Source organism: Epinephelus lanceolatus, chromosome 18 (assembly GCF_041903045.1).
Source record: "Epinephelus lanceolatus isolate andai-2023 chromosome 18, ASM4190304v1, whole genome shotgun sequence".
Lineage (NCBI taxonomy): Eukaryota > Metazoa > Chordata > Actinopteri > Perciformes > Serranidae > Epinephelus > Epinephelus lanceolatus.
Genome location: NC_135751.1, coordinates 11241811 through 11264504, shown reverse-complemented (window position 1 = coordinate 11264504; position 22694 = coordinate 11241811). Strand labels below are relative to the sequence as shown.

At 43.0% G+C, this 22694-nt stretch overlaps 1 protein-coding gene across 6 annotated transcripts in view; it reads left to right on the top strand.

The window, feature by feature from the left end:
- Window positions 1-22694, top strand: part of LOC117268171 (RNA binding protein fox-1 homolog 3-like) — a 462203-nt gene that overhangs the window by 153926 nt on the left and 285583 nt on the right. The window lies entirely within an intron of this gene.

Below are 22694 nucleotides of genomic sequence, written 5' to 3'. Positions count from 1 at the left end.
AGCCAAAGCAGTTAACAGATCTCAAAGATGGGACATTAATATGGCTTCTACTGCTTGCCAGACAACACAGCATGAAGACTGTGGTGTATTAATTTAATGCATTTATGCTTCTTTCAAAATGACTTTGCAGTAAATATAAAGTGCCAGAACACAGACTCAGTAAACAATGTATTTGCTCTTTTACATTTTTTTAATAATTTGCACTAACAGCCTCAGAACAGAATTGCTGAACCAAAAATCAATCACTTCTTACCAGAAAGGGAAACTGTTTTTGGGTTCTGCCATAACTCAAAATCAAAATGTGCCCATAGCACAAAGTATTGAAAACTATCAGTTAACCAAAGTCATCAAATACTCCAGTTCTGTAAACAGATATTTCACAACTTTTATCACTGTTGTGCAAATGTTAGAATGTGCATTAATTAATGAAAGTCCTTGTATAGCTGCTAAAATAGAGATGATATTCAGGGGTGATGGCCGATTAGCAATTGGCAAGGACAAAAAAAAAAAAAAAGTTGATGCGGGATACATGCGTGCGTTGCAGACAGTAGACGGGCTCTGGTAGAAGAGCTTTAAACGGAGACCTCTCGCTCTCAACCTATGGCTTTCGCTCCCAGTCAAACCAAAGTTAGGATACTAGCTAATCATAAGTAGAGCGGGGGCGGGTCTTGGGGGGAGGAACCAACTTGGTTCAGAGCCAACTTAAGATTCTAGTGGACCCCATGCCATAGACACTCTCATCAAGATGGAAAGTAAGTTAATGAAACCTGGGGAAAACGTCCAGATAGTCGATAAAGGGATCAAAAATAAATGGCGGTGGGCGTGGGTAAAAGAGATAGGCATAGATGGAAAGCCTTTTGGGAGCTGGTGTAAAAAATTAAGGGAACTGGGTTCGTGTTTCTGCTAGGGATGTCCCAATCCAGCTTTTTCACTTCCGATCCGATACCGATATTATAGCCTTAAGTTTTGGCCGATACTGATCTGATCCAAGCACGTATTATACATATTCACTTATTTTGTTGTCAGTCATGTTAGAAAAGGTTTGATCAAGCGATATTACTCTAACAAGAACAACTACTTAATCGGGTTAGTTAGAATGACCCACAACAGTTGGTATGAGAAACTGACCTGTTTATTGTTAACAGGGTTAAATAAAAAAACTGAAACTTGAACATTAACATTAAATAAAAAATATAGCTGGTTTGCTTTGGCTGCTTTGGCCCCTTAATAAATAGAAAATAAATAAATAAATAAATAAAATGTCTAACATTGAAATTAAAATAGCAGCAAGACTCCACACACTTGTGCTTTGGCCCCCTAACAAATAAAAAATAGATTAACACCACAAGACCTTGTTGACATTTAACAAACAATGTAGCCTTTCCTTTTCAGTTATTTTTGTAGTGTCAGTGCCAGCCTGGTCCTGCTGTTTCCTGTGTGTCTGCATGCTGGCCTGGTGGATTGATAGTAAAGTGCAACACACACTGCCGCCACCGCGGCGCTGTGGCCGTCAAGGGCCGCCCCCCAACACACACTGGCAGCGGTGCGCAGCGGCACCGTCAACATGTATTTCCCACCCCAGCCCGCTAGGTGGCTGTACCTACAGTAGTTGCCAACGGTTGCCAACTGCTAGAAACAGAAGAAGAAGAGGAAAAACTTTGAGGCAACAACTTGAATTTCACGGGTGAATTTATTATGATGGGATTTTTGAACTGGGGGGGGACCAAGCTGTCAGCAAATGATTCCAACTCAATTAGTTATTTTGTGTAAATACATATATATATATATATATATATATATATATATATATATATATATACACATACACAGTACAGGCCAAAAGTTTGGACACACCTTCTCATTCAATGCGTTTTCTTTATTTTCATGACTATTTACATTGTAGATTCTCAATGAAGGCATCAAAACTATGAATGAACACATGTGGAGTTATGTACTTAACAAAAAAAGGTGAAATAACTGAAAACATGTTTTATATTCTAGTTTCTTCCAAATAGCCACCCTTTGCTCTGATTACTGCTTTGCACACTGTTGGCATTCTCTCGATGAGCTTCAAGAGGTAGTCACCTGAAATGGTTTCCACTTCACAGGTGTGCCTTATCAGGGTTAATTAGTGGAATTTCTTGCTTTATCAATGGGGTTGGGACCATCAGTTGTGTTGTGCAGAAGTCAGGTTAATACACAGCCGACAGCCCTATTGGACAACTGTTAAAATTCATATTATGGCAAGAACCAATCAGCTAACTAAAGAAAAACGAGTGGCCATCATTACTTTAAGAAATGAAGGTCAGTCAGTCCGGAAAATTGCAAAAACTTTAAATGTGTCCCCAAGTGGAGTCGCAAAAACCATCAAGTGCTACAACGAAACTGGCACACATGAGGACCGACCCAGGAAAGGAAGACCAAGAGTCACCTCTGCTTCTGAGGATAAGTTCATCCGAGTCACCAGCCTCAGAAATGGCAAGTTAACAGCAGCTCAGATCAGAGACCAGATGAATGCCACACAGAGTTCTAGCAGCAGACCCATCTCTAGAACAACTGTTAAGAGGAGACTGCGCCAATCAGGCCTTCATGGTCAAATAGCTGCTAGGAAACCACTGCTAAGGAGAGGCAACAAGCAGAAGAGATTTGTTTGGGCCAAGAAACACAAGGAATGGACATTAGACCAGTGGAAATCTGTGCTTTGGTCTGATGAGTCCAAATTTGAGATCTTTGGTTCCAACCGCCGTGTCTTTGTGAGACGCAGAAAAGGTGAACGGATGGATTCCACATGCCTGGTTCCCACTGTGAAGCATGGAGGAGGAGGTGTGATGGTGTGGGGGTGTTTTGCTGGTGACACTGTTGGGGATTTATTCAAAATTGAAGGCACACTGAACCAGCATGGCTACCACAGCATCCTGCAGCGACATGCCATCCCATCCGGTTTGCGTTTAGTTGGACGATCATTTATTTTTCAACAGGACAATGACCCCAAACACACCTCCAGGCTGTGTAAGGGCTATTTGACCAAGAAGGAGAGTGATGGAGTGCTGCGGCAGATGACCTGGCCTCCACAGTCACTGGACCTGAACCCAATCGAGATGGTTTGGGGTGAGCTGGACCGCAGAGTGAAGGCAAAGGGGCCAACAAGTGCTAAACACCTCTGGGAACTCCTTCAAGACTGTTGGAAAACCATTTCAGGTGACTACCTCTTGAAGCTCATGGAGAGAATGCCAAGAGTGTGCAAAGCAGTAATCAGAGCAAAGGGTGGCTATTTGGAAGAAACTAGAATATAAAACATGTTTTCAGTTATTTCACCTTTTTTTGTTAAGTACATAACTCCACAAGTGTTCATTCATAGTTTTGATGCCTTCAGTGAGAATCTACATTGTAAATAGTCATGAAAATAAAGAAAACGCATTGAATGAGAAGGTGTGTCCAAACTTTTGGCCTGTACTGTATACATATATATATATATATATATATATATATACAAACAAATATATACATACTGAAGCTGCAATAAACATTAAAATCGTGAGTTTTCTGACTGAATGAACATTGGTAAACAAAGGCCTACCTGATCAGCACTAGCCATACATGATCAAACTGTTGCTGCTTACTAAAATAACATTATACATAGAAATAACAACATTAAAGATATTCACCTACAGCCTAGAATGCCGTTATTTTACATTTAGCCTACTTCAGGTAAGTCCAAATACCTTCTTATTATTGTCAGACTAGCTAGTCAACATTACAAAACAAATATTTGCCACATCTGAGAAAGTCAGCAGGCAACAAGCATAGGATATTTACATCTTTTGGTTCTTGAAAAAAAGGCTGTGATTATTTTTCTTTCTTCTCTGGCTTCATGTGGCAGAAAAATCACAAGCTCAGTCATTAGACAGTTGTATATGATCACTATGGTTACCGCTACAGGCACAGGCACAGCTACCAGCTCCTCTTAGGACCCCCGTGCCTTATGGTGCATTACATTTACATTGGAAGTCGGAACTCAGAGCTCCGAACAACGTAACCTCCGAACTGAGCACTTCCCAGTTTAAAAACTGGGACATGGAACATGGAATTTGAAAAAAATGGACAGTTAATGAAATGAAATGAAAACCCCAACGTTTATGCTTGTAGATGCTAGATTTCAATGCTTTTTTGACTTCAAAACTCCGACTTACGAGTACAACTGAACGCACCATTAGTCGTAGCACAAACACTGGGCTATCAATGGATCAGCTGTGCAGTGTTATTCACAGAGAATTACGTGGAAAATTGAACACCTTGCTTTCCCAACTCAGCAAGGATCTGCTCCAGCCTTTCCCCTTCGTGAATCGGTGTAATGTGGTTTGATCACTGACAAGGCTACTGCTGGGGGGGGGGGGGGCATGTCCCCCCCATCCCCAGTGCCATCATCTGCGTGCATGCTGCAGTCACCACTGACATACTGGTGTTGATGACAGATGGTGGTGTTGACCAGAAAGTACACGTCATTGTTTAGGCCCTGACGTCTCTAGTTATGGGGTAGTTAAAACCCAAACCCAGTGTTATTACACCACTCTGTTGAAAGCTCAGCTCATACTTGTTAATGCCGAGCCCTGAAATGCAGGATGTTGGCTCTGTATGAATGTATTGCCCATCAGTGATGACCCATTCCTCATACCTCAACCTGAAAACAATTTTCAGGCTTAGGATTTTTTTTTTTTTTTTTTTTTTTTTGCTATCACCCCTGGACATTGTCTGAAAATTTTATATCACAGTAATAGTGACCAAATTATCATGATTATTGGTATTATTACTGATACACACTCTAAAATCATTTTACCAATCATTTTACATAGGAAAATAATATAAAATTGGAAGCACTTTGCACTTATTGGTTGCATGAACATTAGGGTTGGGATCCGGATCCGGTTCTTTTTTGGAACTGGGTCCAAAGTCACGGTTCCGGAACCGGTTCCATCACATTTGGCGTAACGGTTCCTGCAAACGGTTCCCAGATTGTAAAAAAAAAAAAAAAAAAAAAAAAAACGTCACGTGCATTTCCATTAGAGTGTGGCACGGGCAGCATATTTCTGTCCGAACCCGACCGAGCCCGACATTATCTAATCACTAAAGCACTGAGTTTGTGTCACAGAGTTGTCATGGTTACAGGCTATTTAACAGGCTGGGCGTGCGCCGTGGGTGCTCAGCGGAGAGGGAGACCTCTGTGTTTGAGACGGGAGCCGGCGGCGGGAGGTCCGACGCTTCTCTTCTTTCCTATAAGATAAAATAGGAGACACCTGTCTCCCTCTTTTATTTTATTTTCAGCGTTTAATCAAGGTGGAGGCTGGCGGCGGGAGGTCCGCTTCCAGCGAGGGGAGCGGTAGAAACAAACAGCCAATGTGTGTGTTCTGTTCAGGTGTTGTCACGTAAATAACAGTGCCCAAGCATGAATGCCTATAAGTATTTTTTATTACATTGTTGTGGTTAATTTTAATAGTGTTACTGTAGAAATCAGAGAATCACTTTTTGTTGTTAGGCTATATATTCTCAGGGAGATGATACAAGCTCTAAATCTGAAATACACACCACACACAAATGTGTATTTTCATCTAATTGTACTGTGCAACAGTTAGAATAAAGTTTTTGTATTTGTATGATTGCATTTGTGTTTATTATATACTTGTTTAAGTATAGCAAGTATAATGAATATGATGTAGGAATCGGTAAGAGGAATCGGTAAGGAATCGGTAAGGAATCGGACCGTTAAGAAGGAATCGGTAAGGAATCGTTAAAATCCTAACGAGTCCCAACCCTAATGAACATTGAAATAATAGCATAGGCAATACCTTACGTAAACATATGAAAATTATACCAAATGTGCAATAACATTAAAGAAAGCCTATCTTTGAAATGATTACTCAAGTATCTGTATCACTGTAGATGAGAACAAGGAACCAGTAGCATCACTGGGATTGCCTGCTGCACGCCCACTCTGTAAACAAGAGAATAGCAAAACAAACACAATGCAGGCTGCGCCAGTGTGCGGGAGATTGTTGCTAATTTTGGTTGATGCTTGACAGTGTTTACCATGAGTTTAAAGCGTGGTACTCAAACATGGTTTAAACGATAATTCCAATTTGAAACAATATTACTAACCACTGGGAATTTTACGGCGGTCTGTTGTAAATTGGATAACTGTGTCAGACCCTGATGCATTTAAATTAGGTTCAATTTGGTGGGTTAAATTTTTTTTTCTTCATAGTAAGTATAGTAGTAAGTAAGTATATTGAAAAAATAGATTTTTGGTATTGTGCTGAAACTTAAATATCACATTGCCACTGGCATTCTGAAATTATATCCAGCATACAAGGAGTCTAAAGATGCAAAGGTTCATACCCACAGTCGCTCAAGGGTTTGTGAGAAAAGAAAAGAAAAAAAAAACTGGCAGAAAACGACAGACAAGTCAGGCCATTTTCTATTCCTTTCAGATTCCTGTCTTCTGCCACCCACAGTGCTAAATCAAGGGGCCAAGTCGAGCTCACTTCTACTGTGTGTGTGTGTGTGTGTGTGTGTGTGTGTGTGTGTGTGTGTGTGTGGTGGGGGGGGGGGTCACAGGGAGCTGTGAAGTGCATCAGTCCCATGCCTGTCAGCGGGCCTACACTGCATGCCTGGTCCAAAGGCCAGCCCTGAGCTGTGGAGAACACCATGGTCGCCTCCACACCGCTCTGCTCCCAAAACATCCACACTGCCCACCAAACAAAACCCAGAGAGCGAGCAAACAAACCTCAAAGTAATATTATACAACATACACATTGTGTATTTGCACAGGGGCATTCTGTTTACAGTAGACATACAGTACACATACTGTATATGTATATATATATATATATATATATATATGTATATATATATATATATATATATATATATATATATATATATATATATATATATAAAAATATACACACACCGCCTCATAGAATGTGTTAGCACACACACCACCACACACTTGTCTCAGGAAGTGCAGAGTAGGAGGACAGGCCCGCTTTCTCATCTCTTCCCCTCTCCCTGTCACTGTGCGGTGGTGTGGTGGATTCAGGCCTTGTGTTTGGCACAAAGGCCTCCTACATGCCTGGAGGCCAACTCCTACAGGCCAGCTTTACCCAGCTGGTTCCCTCCCACCAGGATCCCGGTGTGAATCATTAACTCTTACTGAGGTTTTTCCACAGTGTCAGTCATTGACAGAGATAAACCCAGCTAATGGATAACACAGAGGTCAATGTCATTTTTTTTTTTTGTCAGAATTTTGCATTACTCCTACGTTACCGAGTTTGGTATTCTTCTGACAGAATGTAGCCTCGCTATTTTTTTCTGACATGTCCCCTTCTGCCGTACCTCCTCAGAAGCAATCTGATGGATTCCTCTTTCTACCTGCAAAATAATCCGCTGGTGGGAAAAAAAATCTCAAAGGCAGAAAAGCTCCACAGGCAGGAGTAAATTCACCAGTTGAGGTAAACTCTAATGGGATGGACCAAATAACCACCACTTTTACTAAGAGCATTTTCCCAAAGTGCTAAAGATATAAACTGCTTCATTATATTCTCTCTTGCTCTGCATTTTCAATTGGGTATAAGAGTTTTTTTTTTTTTTTTTTTAAACTGAGGTTTTTGGCTTCTGCCCCTGTGATTTTTCCTCAACTAATGAGATTATTTCTCAGCCTGAATCGACCTCTGAACAATCATTCATGTCTGCATTTTTAAGCAATTGAAATGTGTTTGGCGTTGTACTTGTAGGCCTCTTTCACAGCAGAAAATTTGTCATAGTAGGGAAAGCATAGACGTTTAATAGGAACAGTGGCTCTTTCTTAGGTTTCGTGGCACATCTATAAACCATTCCAAACAAAAATGATGGCGGACGTGGACAAGATCAGTGCAGCTGTACTGACTGTTTAAGTAAACCAACAACTTTTAAACTGGCATATTTCTTCAATAAACATGAAACACGTTAAGTTAACTGCTACCATAGCTTCTGTGTTGACTCAGAATACATTGATGCATCAATCACTGATTGGTTCGGGCAAAATAACACCCCCTTCCAAAGAGACAACATCAATTATGAACATAATGTCAGACTGAATAATGAAGTCAAATGAAGGTCTGATTATCAGGCTGAAAATTTTCTCTTTTTGCCTCCCTTCCCTCTTCAAGAAATGTTGTCAATAAGCAAAACTCCCCTCTGCTGTCTCACCCCAGGGGACATTTATTTCAATGAGATGACCTTCAAGGCTGTTGACACGACAAGATTAGTACAGTTTTAGGACAATGGGCTGTGTGTGTTTGTGGGTGTGTGTTTGCGTGTGTGAATCAGGGGTCAGGGATGGTTCAAGGGTGAAAAATTAACACCAGTCACTGGCCAAATACAGGAAACATAAAACATGTTTCAAGATGCAAACTCCTATTTTTATTGCGGTATCTTAAAGATATGTTGTTGCATAGTGATGCAGTAGAAACTGTAGATTGACTTAAAAACCTAATAATACTGATAGTATGACATTTATGCACTTTTTACAGCATGTTTAGAAGGTGCTCTACAAGAGGTAAAATAATGCCAGATATCAGACAGAATTGTCAACTCGTACACATGGTTTCCATCTTCAGTCTGACATAGCAATGCGTTCTCATCCCAAGTCGTCACACATTGCTGCTTGTCAGTGCTCTTTCATGCCTACTTATTGTGCACAAGGTATCCTCCTGCATCTGCTGTTGATATTCTGAGACACTTCTACCAATGCTAGGATGTCAACAAAAGCACATGGTGAGATTTAGAAAAAAAACATCATGGTTTGGATGTACATTAATACGGGAAGGGAACACCTGGCTCCTGGGTGAAAGTCCGGGGTTTGTTCAACCCATCCATCAGACTGAGATCAATGTGTCCGCCTGAATCTGACATCATTTTAAGTCCATACTGTTATGTAGTCATGCCAACATGCTGGTTTTGCCAGGGTTTTAAGAGTGGAGCAGAACGAAGTAAAACAAACTAGAATATCAAGCAATATTCAAAAGAGACGTCGATTTAGAACAGCCTTAATAGCAGCGTCTATCATTTTTCTAGTGTTTGCCATTGTTGTTATTTCTCCTCACTGGTTCTGGTGTACAGCTTGACAATGCCTGACAATGGTGTTTGTCCTGCCTGTGGCGCTCATTGGCTTATTGAGCCCCTTTGTGGTGGTCATTAGTCGTTTTTTATTTGAATCAAGAAACCGCTCTTTCATGTCATGGTGCCAGACGAATTAGTCAACTCAAGCCCGATGGAGTGGGTGGATTCAAAAGTCTGGACTCAGGTAAGGTAAAATAAACTGAACCACTTGAAATCAAATCGTGCAATGGCAGGACAGCAAAGTGAGGACAAAAGCTAGAAAAAAAGAATGGAAAAAATATACTCAACAAAATGGACAATGACAATGAATGATGGTAAAGGATGCTCCAGTCTTTCAGCTCTATAACTTAGTAAAAATAAATATGGTAATTAATACAGTAGCACTTATTACACATGCACATTGTTTGCATTAATTAGCAGAATAAAAAACAGGTTGTTAGATTTAACGTATGCACTGACCACTGTGACCAAAAACCTCGCACCTCATGTTTATTGTTGTGAGCATCCCACATCTATGGATCTCCAAAAACACCAACGTTAATCACACGTGTTGGAGGGGAGGTGACTCTCGGATGTCATGATCAGTCTGGACAGAATCAATAGGCATCAACGGTATGATTGATTACGACCCAGAGCTCCGTGCGCTATCTCAGTTGTGATCCACTTATAGTAAGATACACATTAGCATGTCTTCTTTAACGATGGAACAAAAAACAAGGCACGGTTCTCAAGGGACTGTTGTCTAATTTTTTTACGTCGCGCTTGATTGGGCTCTGTGGCGTCCTAGTAGCCCATTCCAGTCACCATCAACTAACTGCTGTACTCTGGGGCCTCCAGACCTGACTTAATCAGACCACATATACATAAATAGCAGGCCAGCCATATGGTGACGGCTAGTTCCTCATTACATGGTTTCTTTAGAACAACTAGCAAGCAGCGATCTTCAGTCCAGCAGGGTTTAAAATAAATAATAAACAGCTGCATCGTGAGTGTAGGGATGGCCTACTGTATAGTATGTTTATATGCTGAATATGTGGTGTAGTAGCCTTGGGCAATGCAGGATTTAACCATATGCATTGGCCTCTGGGTCAGTGCGCAGCTGAATTCACAACATGTAATTTAGTCAAACGAACACACGTTTGTCAAGCAGGTTGATGGGGGGAAAGTATTGGCTCTGCTGGCTGTGGAGTTGGTGGGAGGGGAATCTATAAATATTTGCCGTATATTGTGTCAGAAGCAGTGTAATTGTAGCCCATTAAATCAGCAGGGTGTCCGGTGGGCTAGCTCTGATGAAGCACCGCTCTGCTGCTGCCTCCACCATCCACAGCAGGGTCAGCAGGCTGGGGATCACCGAGATGATTTAAGGCCCGAGTTGCTGGTTAATAGTTAATGAGAGTGAGTCGTTCAGAGGCTTTGGATGGTTTCCAAGGTCCGGCCAGCTCAGGGGCGGCAGCCTCATAGCCACTCAGGGCAGCAATTGAGAGGCAACAGAGAGGCCTAATCACTTTGTTAAATAAAGATGGCCTTCTCTTCATCCTTCTGCACATACCTTTGCACACAATAAAACACAACACAATAGATACGCCTCCGCGCTCCTGTGTTCGTGTTCCTGCCTCATCTCCCGCCCTGTCCCACAGCCAGATTTACAGCTGTCCCTGTCGCCTCGGCAACTTGTTCCCCCTGAATTTTTTTGTCCTGTTGTTCATCATTTTTCCATTTTTCAGGCCTGCGCGCGTCAAACCATAATTCAGGATCGCCGGATAACTTGTCATTCAGCCATTTCCCGAGGAAAAATAAAGGGGCTGTGTTTAGGGGGTGGGGATGAAACCCGAGGCTTTTACACACAGACGCTTACAAGGGTACCTCTGTTGTGCCCCTCCATCCATAACTACAGCTGGGAGGAGTGATAAGTGAGAGAGAATCAAGGGCACATTAGTCTGCAGAGAGAAAAAAACAGACCTACAGTAGGAAGTCATTATTACTACAGGTGTTTTGCTAATGCATAAAGTGGCCATTATCTGAGCACGGCTGCCACACTTCTCCCTTTGGTTCGGGTGTTTATTGGTTTATTAGGATCCACACTGACTTCACTGTACCAATTTAATGCAATGCAATTGAAATAGAGCAAGATATTAGTGTTGTCTGCAGGAGCAGAGAGAGAACAGTGTCATGTAGCCCGTTAATGTTGTTTCGTTTCGAGAGAGGATTTAGACAGCTGAGTGTCCTACGGAGGCAACAATGAAATATAACTGGACACATTCAGACTTAGCAGCGAGTGCCGATTGTGTGCATGTTTGAGACTGCGTCTGCCTTTCTTTATGAATCCGTGCATGCGGCATCATGCATCCGGCTTTGTGTGTCTGTTCCTCGTTGGCTGTGAGAAAAGACAGAGATTGGGTGAGAGCTGCAGAGAGACTCTCCAGGGTTTAGAGAGAATGCTCATTAAGGCCTCCTATAGCACAGCCAGCTCATTCCTCACAGTCCCAGCGGCCGGCTCTACTACGCTCTGCTTCCTCACCACATCCTCTCCCCTCTCTTTATCTGCTGTCCTCTATTTCTGTCTCCTTCTCTTTCTGTCTCCTTCCCTGTCTGTGTCTCACCTGCTTCCTTTCGCTCGGTCTTCCACCTGCCATTTGGAAGCTCAAACAGCAGATGTTTTGACGTTCAGTAGACGGTGATGTGACGGGCTCTGCGTGAGCGTTGAATACTTTAGAAAATCAGAAATATAGCAAAGACAGTCTGGCTGGAATTAAATTTCAGATGTGTAGCTGTCTTTACCAGATATTTGCAACATATTTTTCTGGGGTCAGTTCTGCATGTTGACAACAACAAATGACAGCTGAATGTAGCACGTTTCTATTATTAATGCAAAACATTTACATCAGTATATGCGCACTTTTTGGTCTTCAGTGTCTTTTTGAGTGGTGAGGGCGGAGGTGTTGGAACAGGTGGAGCCATCTCTGGTGAGCACAGCTCTGACTCTGTAGAAGCTTGCTGCTGTTTAAGAGACAGTTTTATATTTAACTCGCCCGTTTTGAATCTTCACTCTTCAGCTCATCTCACAATTAGGGGTAGAACACTCGTCTTTGTTTCTGCCTCATTTCCTGGTTTGAAGTTAATGAGGTTACTGTATTATTGCAGGAATATCTCATACAGCAGCTTTAAAGGAAAGCGCTGGTATTATTATTACTGTTGTTTTTGTATTTTATTTTATGAAGAAATCCCCTGAAGAGAGCAAAACCAACAATGAGTTTATCCTGCTATCTGATACAGTTAATGCATCCATGCTACAGAGATTTGTTTGTCCAAAAACTATTAAAAACACACTAAACAGCTGCACTTGAATAACAAATTACTTCACTGTGAATATAGAGAGTGTATTTTATTCTGGATCATTTTGGCAAGCGTGTTGTTAATCTCTGGAAAGTAACTCCGTGGTGGTAATGTCCCTGAGCATGCACTGGGAAGCTGTTAAGTATTTACTGCAGTGTGATGAGCTAAAGGAAGTAATTTATATTGGTTGTCTTCATCGGAATGAAGGAATGTGTCCCCCAAATGCAACTTGTGTTGTGTATTGAATACTTCCTGGGCAAGATCTAAGTCGAGTTACAGAAACATGGACAGTTCTTGTTAGGAAAATAAACTTATCATTGGTTTTGGCTTTTCATGAGAAACACTTCAGGTTGCATCCTGTAAAGTTTCTCTCCTGGTCAGAGAAATCAAGAAGAAGAAGAAGAAAATCAAGAGGCAACTTCTGGGGCTGAAAATGAAGCCAGGAATGGGAGGTGTCAAAAACTGCAGTTCCATGAACGGCCACTTGAGGCTAGCTCCAGAAGCAAATCAATCCCAATAGACTCCCATGTTAAAATGCCCAAATTTACAGCAGAAAAAAATGTGTTTACAGCCTGTAACAGAAACTGGTTTTAGTCTCTATAGCTAACTTCATGACAGCTGTATAGGGGGGTGAATTTATATGTAACTCAAACGTTTACATTTTATTATGAGTTAAAGTTACGCATAATTAAAGCAATGGCCACTTTGAGTGACAGACTGTCTGCTGCATTGATGTAACCCAACACCTTTGCCATCCTCATTTATTATGCAAGGATCTATGAATTTGCAAATTAGGCCCATTCCTCAGTTTGAGCGTACCTCCTCACCTTCTAGTCTGCTCATTAAACATACAAACCCATGCTTGTAAACAGTGCTAGACAAGTGGAGTCTTCAGCTTGACTTTGTTATCAGACTGCTCATAATGTGTTTTTAATGTTAGCTCAACCTTGTCCCGATCACAAGCTCTAAAGAGCTGAAGTGAAACTTAACCTGGAAAATCAATATGTAGCTACCAAGTGGCAACCTGCAGAGCTGAAATATGAAGCCAACATGGAAGTGCCAAATGGTATGGTAGCTACACCTGCTTCTCCTCTAACGCCCCTTGTTTCACCATAGTGTTATGGGATTGGTTCCTTAGGTTTGTGATGTAGCAAACCCTGGCTGTCTGAATACGCTGTAGTTCCAAGGCGGAAATGCTCAGCCATGGCATTGACTGCAAATTTTTCTCATGATACATCTTGTAGCAAAAAAAAAAAAAAAAAAAGTATGGATATGTTTACAATGTTAAAAACTTTTCACAGACGGTCTTTAATGTCTGTTTCTGTGATGCCATAATTCAATGAAAATTTTTGTTGATCAGTCCTTCATATTGCTTTTTTCTGCAAATCCCTAGTTTTGCATCACAGAGGCACACCAGTAGACTGTGTGTGTGTGTGTGGGTGTGTGTGGGTGTGGGTGGCTTGGGTGTATTTGCGTGCTCGTGTGTACAGATGAGTGTTAGTGACGTTATCTGTCACGCAGACAGGCAGCCCGCTGTCGGCTTGATTACTGCTGGCCAGCCAAACGCTTGACCCGCAAGCGGTCGAGGCCCCGGCGGTGGCAGCGGTGGGAGCATTATCCACCTCCACCCCTGCCTGTGTATAATGGCCGCACCGTGTGATCGATGGCCTGTGTACCTGTGGAGCCCAGCAGCTACAAAGGCAGACACACACACACGTATACAACAGGGCGGCTCTCATAAAGGCCAGGAGACACGCAGTGCTCCTCAGGAAACACCTCGAAGTCACACCCTGACACATGGATCCATTATACAGGCTTGACTAGATGTATGGTATTCATCATCTTGTCCAAATACACTGCAGTCTCAATGCTGAATTGCCTGAATGCCGAATTGTTCACCCGTGTAACAGCTGCTTAATGCACTTTTTGCTTTTTATTTATTTTTATTTTTTTTACATAAACAAGAGTGTGTACAGATTATAAAAAAGAATCCCTGTTTTATCACACCTTCCTGTGGAATTTGAAGTATGGTATACTTTTTTCTGTTTCATTCAAATACACTGCACCCTCAAGGCCGAATTAACCGAATGCTGAATAGCTCAAACACGAAACCGTTCACTTGTATAACAGTTACGTAAAACATTTTTTGGCAGTGCCTTTGGAAATATTGAGAGAGACTTTCACAAACAGTCTGTACGGATTGTAAAAAAACATTAAACTTCCCTGATCCATTTTATAGGTTTGACTAGATGTACACCCAATTGTCTGAAAAGCTGAATTGCTTGAACAAATTGTTCACTTATTCACAGTTTCCTTTTGCATTCCTGTTAGCTTTTGAAATATATCGTCAAAGAATTTCAATTCAAAAGCATATTCATGATTTTACACCTTTACACTGCACCCTCAGTGCTGGAGTGCCTGAAAGCTTAATTGTCCAAATGAGTTTTTCACCTGTCCAACTAGTACTTGATACATTTTTCCTATGCTTTAGAAAAATATTGACAGAGCCTTTCACATAAACAGTGTATACAGATTCTAAAAAGCATTCCTGTATTATCAAGCATCCTTGTTTGACTGTTCAGGAGCATGTTATGCCTGACTTTATGAATACAGCAGGGAAATAAAGCCTTGCATGTTAACACATTCAAATATCCTTAGTTGTGCTCTACACTTTGAGAAAAATTACCTTTCTGTAAAGGTGCAGTATTTCATTTTTGAGAAAGATAGTTGATTGTTGAATCTCACTCCCAAAATGCTGACGCTTAGAGCTGGTGGTTTGGTACGACAGCCAACCCAAGGTCTTTGGTGTTTGATGACCTCGGAATGAGACTCAACAATCCACTATCCTTGTCCAGAATTGCACACTGAATCTTTTACTGCTTAGGTTCTCATTAGAATCCATGTTAATATGAAAGGGATTGTATGGATGACACATGATCACACATCCAAACGTAGGAAAAGATCCTAGAAAGCTCTTCGTGTGGTAATATATATATTTCCCATGCACACCTGTGTTCCCTGTACCGTCCTGTTCTTGTCCGTCTCCTCAATAAACAAAATCCCTCCTGCTTGATCTTTTCAAAACTCTCCGTTTGTCCTTTGGAGAGCCAAGGTTACCATGTCCATCGCTCCCTCCCGCCACAGCAGAGATCTGTCAACAAACTTCTGAAGACTTTCTCACTTGGCAAACTTAAAGAGGAGCCGGGTTGTCCCAGGAGGTAATCAAGCTCCTTCTCCCGCAACCGGTATCTTTAAACAGAATAGATAAAGGAGGAGCGGGTCATGCAGGAGAGCTCAGGTACTCGGCAGGAAAAGTTCAGTGTATTGATGTGCTGCAAAGGGCTGCTGCTTCACAGAGAGAGGAGCCCGTCAGACCCCAGGCTTGATACCTGCACAGGTAGCCCAAAGGGAGCTAGGTTAGTGCCCAGAGAAATTGACTCGCTGAAAAAAAGATTACTCCCTCTTTCTGTCTTTTTTTTTTCTTACCCACAAGAACCTTCTTTCACTCTTAAACTTTTGTGGAAAAGAGGAAAAAAAAACACATGGATAAATGACTGTCTTCTTCACTAGAGACTAATGATCCACTGGTGTCTTTCAGTCTTGGCACTGAAAGTGGAGAAGAGCCTTGATGATGGAGGATTGCAGCTGACAGATAAAAGCTGGATGCCCCTCCCGAGATGCTCCCAATCTCTCATACTACTTAGTTATGTGCTCCACTGTTATTGCTATGGTAACCCATTGTTATTGTATTTCTTCTTTGACACAAAAGTTCAAGCTGAAGGCAGAGGAACCTGGTACGAATGGAGGTTGCCTCTTGCTCTGTATCTGTTAGTCTGCCTACCTCGTCTGCCTTGTCTCCATTCCGCTCTTTTTCTGTCTGGATCCTTTCTTCATACAGAATGCACTTTTGTAATGCGATGGTATGTCATTGAAAGGCATCTTTTTCTATCGGTGCTCCGTGTTTCTACAGCATGGGTTTAAGGTTCCCTTTGTTAGTTTTCCTATTCAGGTTTTCAGATAAACACCGGCATTTTTCCAACGTATTTCTTATATCAGACATTCAGTGACACAATTATACAATGAAAGGTCACAATATTGAGTGCTACATGTCTAAAACTCTGCAGAGCTCTCACTGATTTTGTATTCTCTCCACCGACTTCCTTACCTACCTCTCTACTTGACTTTGTCTTCAATAAAACCAGTGCCGCTTTAAAGCTGCCTTTGTGCAAATTCATCTGCATTATTTACTAAATTGCTGCTCTGAGCTATGAAAGGGTAAAAAGAACTTGAGAAAATGTGACTGTTTTCGAGCCCTTTCCCTCTCCTTCCCCACTCCCCACTTTTTCATCCAAGCACAATTTGATTTGACTTGATTTGATTTGAGCCCTGCCACTTTCAGTTTGAATAAGGTAACCAAGAGTTATTTGCTAGGAGAGACAAGGGCCTCACCAGCCGGGAGGTTTGATGAGTTTTCACGCTGCTTAAAAATTCTAACTTTGCTTTATTCAAATGTAACACATGACTACAAAGACCTGATGTTTGATGAGGTGTATGAGATGTAAATGTCGAACGGAGCCTCTCCACTTATCTGCCCTGCCAAGGAAGGTGCCCAGCATCATAATCATCTGATCTGAATGGATTCAAAGTGTGCTCCTTTATGTGAATGAGTGCTGCTCCATTGCTTTGACGGGGGAGCCGTACAGTAGCGTCCCCCGGGGGCTCGGTGGATCAGATGGAGCGGGCTGGGAGATCTGTGCTGCAGCTTCTCAGGGATCTGAGATATAGAGTATACTTATTTTTCCAGGCATCTATTTTTCCTTAAGGAGGAACACTTCAAATCCCAGATTCCCCCTGCATTCATGCTACATTTGCGGCTGATTTTACTAGTCTCTCCCAAAAAAACCCAACTCCACTCATGTTTCGTTGACTACCAGATCTTTCATTTCAGTCGCACTGAGATTTTTTTTCTTTATTCTATCATCTAGCCACTCTGATTTTAACCTTTGCACTTCTCACTGTCAGCTGCAATTGAAGTGTTTGCAATTCAGTCACTTGGAATTACTCCACTCTTGTATGTATAGTAAGCCACTCTGGGTAAGAGTGTCAGCTAAATGTCTAAGATGTAAATGTATGTAAATGTGAGACCTCCTGTGTACAACTCCATGTCTGACTGTGCATAACCATCAGCAGCTCTAGTAGGGAACCACATCAACTCCTTTCATTCAGTCTACAGAGTGTCCCACTGTTCAGCATCTCTGCAGCCATTCTACAGTACCATTCATGGCTGAAGTCAGTAGGAATTTACATAATTCTCTACTGGCTTAATGAAAAAACAGTAAAAACTAATAAAATATCAGAGCTTAGATCTGAACTATTAAACAGCAGATGTTTAGCAACACAGCAGATGTTCTCATATTATCAGCAAACAGTAGGTCTTTGCTTGTACAGTACCTAATGTTTGAGCTCATGTCTACCGCTGCACGTGTCTCTGAATGGCCGTGCATCTGTCTGGGGGCAAGCTAAGCTCCAACCTTAAACACTTTTGGGCGAGAATGTGTGTGCATGAGCATGCATAGGTTTGCATTTGTTGGTGTGTATTTGTGTGTGAGCCGTGATTCAAGCTGCTCACTGCCTGCCTGTCTCTTGTCCCCTCCAGAGGGTCATTCAGCGCCTCTCCCAGCTTCTAATCCCGTCTGTCCGGGGGAGATAGAGGGGAGCGGACGGCCGCGGCGCACCCGGGGCGCCGCAAACACAATCACCAGCCTTTCACAGACACTTAACGGGGCTTTGCGCTTGTTCAACAAGGCAAAACGCGGCAGGAGGGATCAATTTAATACAAGGCCTGACTCAAATGGAAAGAGGGTAAATAAATAAGCAATGACAGCGAGGACTGTTGCACAATTTGTGTAGTGGCTGTCCACTTTCTCTCAGTCTCTCCTCTGTGGGTTTTCGCCGTAGCACCTATATGATTCCATTTCCTGCCTCAGCGGCATATGGGGACGAGCTGAGAAAGAGCAACCCTGGCTCCTCTCTCTCATCAGGGTGTGTTATTTTAATAAATCACTTCTGCCATTGCTTGGTACATTAATTCCCCGGGCCCAGAGGGCTGTGTTGCCACTAGCAGCGATCTGCATGAGGCGCTAAATGATGTGGGGGATCCCCCGGTGAGAGAACAGAGGCTCTCTGAATCTTCCCTCCATCTCAGCCTTGTCGGTTTGGCTCTCACCCTGGGCTGGCCCAGCTCTCAGCAGACATCATAATCAGAAGAGAGCCAAGGCCTCATCGCGTCGCACATACCAATGAGACGCACATATAGCCAGGAGGGAAGTCACCTGACACCTCGCTCTGCAGACACTAGCCCCTCGTGTGGCTTCATTACGCTTTCACACTCTAGGGCTTTATCATACGATGCATGTATATGGCGATATGCGTGTGTGGCATGCACTCTTTCTAAACAGATTTTCAGAGCCGTGTATTTTCTCTTGGGGAGTTGTTCCTTTTCCATGTAATCCAAAGACAATGTGTCTCACAGCAGTTTAACCTACATCTTCCTTAACCCCTCGGTTTGCAGAAATGTTCCACTTGCCAAATGAAATTCCATCACGTTGTTGTGTACCGAGACGATCATAGCCCTCGGAATGAGCCACGTGTCTGCAGGTGGCGGCATGCATAAACACTACGTAGATGTGCCTGTTTTACATGGCCGCTTGATTGAATCCAGCGCTGTGTGACTGCACAGAGGCAGGTGGTAGGAGTAGCAGCCTCCAAAGTGGTAACACTGGCACTAGCAGTGTTGATGGGAGTGATGTGAATATATTTCTCCACTGGTGGTTTTCAGACACCCCCATTTCCCCTACAACATCTTGACGCATCACGGACTGGCTTGCAGTTATTTCCCTTTCTTTATACATCATAACTCCTTAGACAGAGGTGAGGTTGCCATTGGTATGCACAGACAACACCGGCAGATTCACCACCCAGAATACCGCTGGGAGATTATACCCTTCCCGCTCCACGCAGCAGGGATCCGGCCACCGTAAATAGAGCGCTTGGGAGTGTGCGGTGTGCCCGGAATGACAGAGCACCATAGCAGCTGAACACGCCAGCCCGACGCTGAGCACAAACTCAAGGACTGCCGCAAATACAGTAATCTCTCATGCTTTCGGTTGTGGTTTTTACCTTTTCCTACGGGGACTCAGAAACTGTCGCATTGGAGATTCGTCTGGCTGATTGTCAGTGTGCAGTGTGCAACCGTTTGGGCATGCAGGACATAAACTACAAACAAAATCTGTTGGACTTCAAAAAAGATATATCACATGAGAAGGCAGAGGGAAAATGACTTTGGTACAAAGTTGTTCACACAGAAACCTTGTCGTCTACACGTGTCATCCTTTATGTTAAAGCTACTCAGTCAAGGCAAGAATTCAGCCCTAATTAGAGTTTACAGAAGAGAAATTGGCCCCATTTATTTGCTTTTTGCTCAAATATTAAACTAGTTTATCAATAAATTATTCATTTTCTGTTTATATCAAATCTTCTAAGGGACGGAGCACAAGTTGTAGCAGTGGTTCAGCATGCAGATCAAATCATAAATGAAAAGCAGGAGTTCTTCTGAAGGGCTTATGTAGTATTGGAGAGAAAAACTGAATGACAGCAAGAGAGGTAATTTGAACAAGTATAATGACTTGCTGTTGCTATGGTGTGCAATGACACACAGTGGAAACACAGACGCAGCACAGTGAAATTCTAGATGAGAAATACTTTGGCATGTTTTAACAACAAGCCTAGCTATCTGTTACATTATAAATGGGTAAATAATGCAAGTGAATACCCCAGTGTTTTTTTCAAGAAGTTATTTCAAGTTTAATTAAAACATTTCATGGTCATTTTCAGTTTTCATCATCACCAGCTTCTGTTTTTGGCACATACTGATTTCCATTTGTCTTACTTGTGCATACTCTGACCCATTAAAACTGCATCTGTGCATTTGACTTAATATGGACACGGAGGGCTGTCTTAATTAATAAGCAGGCATCCACCAAACTAATCTGCCTGTGTTGTGAAGTCTGTCCTTTCCATTAAGTGGGACTCACATTATCTCCTAATCAAATTAGTCACTTAATTGTGGCCCTCCCTTGATGGATCCCATGAAAAAAGGAGCGGCGTGTTTGCTGGAGGGGGATGTGTGAAGATGGAACACGGCTGTTTCATTACGATATGAATTTTTTAATAACCAAAGCGTTTGCTGTCATCTCCTTGCTTTGAACCTTTGCAAAGGGTGAAGTTGAATTTGACATTTTATCCACTCTCACCGTTGAGTGTCTAGCTGGTGTGTTGGGGCTAAGTACCTAGCCCAAGGCCACTACCCAATTGCCCAACAGGGGATTGACCCCTGTCATCCGCTGATCACTAGTCTGCTTTCTTAATCACTTCCCCACACCGCCTGCTGCACTACCTGATCTTAGTCAATACATTAGCTCCTTCAGCCCTGATAGAACTGCTATTCCCCGAGTCATGATTAAGGGGAGAAACCTTATGTGGCCAAAGACGCCACTCTGTCCATCCACGGCTGTGTAGATTGGCCCCAGGGAGCTCACATTTTAAGGGGCAGTGAAGGCTACCCTTGCAGTCTAAGGTAGCTTGCGGTGGCCAGCGTCCATGGGGGGAAACCCCGGGCGTCTGATGAATGGCGGCATGTGTGGTCGTTTGTCCCGCTGATGGAGTTTTATCCCCTGCCCTTTCAGAGCGGCCAGACAATAAAGAGAGCCACAGCCAAGCGTGACAGGTTAACCCAACAGTAATAGAATACCCTTAATAGTCTGGCTCGAGCCAAAGTCGGCGGCGGGGCCGGCCAAATCGCCAGGCTACCTCGGCGGTGAGAGTGCAGGGGGGACGCGACATCGGCACTCGCTGTTGTTGTCAGATGGGAGCAAGGACAAAAAGGGCAGCTTGATGGCTTAATGGGTGGTTTGATGGCTTCATAGGGTGAAATTGAAGTTGGTGAGGCCAACCAAACAGATGAAACAGGGCATAGGGGGCATTATACAAAACGGAAATTAGCCATCTATAAGATGACGTCAATCAACTGTATCACTTATATATATTTTATAGGAATCCTTGAGCTTTAGCAAGGTGGCATTGTCTCTCCCTGCCTCCCCTTCCTATGGAGAATGATTTATAGTGGATGCTATGACAGTGTGGTGATGCCTATACAGAAGGTTGAAAATAAACACGATCAAACCGAGCAAACAGTCAAAAGAAATTTAGATGATGTTGTCATGACGTTGACATGAACGTGCCTGTTTTCTGGCAGATAATCCTCACAAAGAGAATCCTCCGGGCTACACGCACCCGCGCAGGAGGCAACACTTCTGTCGGTGTTTGTTTCTGTAGCACCTCCGCTCGCAGTTTGTCATGTCTGACTTGGGCTTTAATTAGGCCTGCGAATTGAAACGGCGGCAGCAGGGCTGGGAGCCCTCTGTCCACAGCTCAGCCGTCCTCCACGGCGTCTCCTCGGAGGACCTCTCTGCTCTGTGTGGTTAAGATAATAGAGGCTCGCTCAGAAGATGTTAATTGAGGGGAGATAAAGTGCAGTAGTGGCTGGAGGGATGCAATGTGTGGGGGTGGAGGGGAAGGAGGGAGGGCTACCTGATTAGAGGCTGAGGTGTTTGACTTACAGCTCCTTTTTGGTGATATATGTACTGCTAGATTTTCAAAAGGGGAAGGAAGAAAAGACAGGAGCAGCATGCATCAAAAACCCAAACCTGAAAGACAGTTATTAAAGTTTCTCCTGAATCATTTGTGTTGTTTGGGCGCTGTGCCGTGCCGTGCTGCCCTAGCCTTGCAAGACCTGATAAGGCCAGGAGGATTAATATATTTTACCTCTCAGGAGCTCCTGGAGCTGATGGTGCTGTCAGGCTCTGCAAGGTGGAGTTGAGGGTTTTGTGGAGCTTTTTTTTGGGGAGGAGGGAGGCTGAGAAAGGTGTAACGGGCAGGTAGGAAAGGAGGCAGGCTCTATGTGGGCCGAGAAGGTGGGAAGCAGAGGCAGAAGTGATCTGACCGAAACAGCTGAAGTGACAGAAGCTACATTAATAGCGGCATATGTCTGAAGTACGGAGAAACTGAAAGAGAGCGAAAACAGACCCTCCATCAGCCCAAGAGAGGACAGAGGGAACGAGAAAGAGGAGGGGAGGACGAAAAAAAGCAGA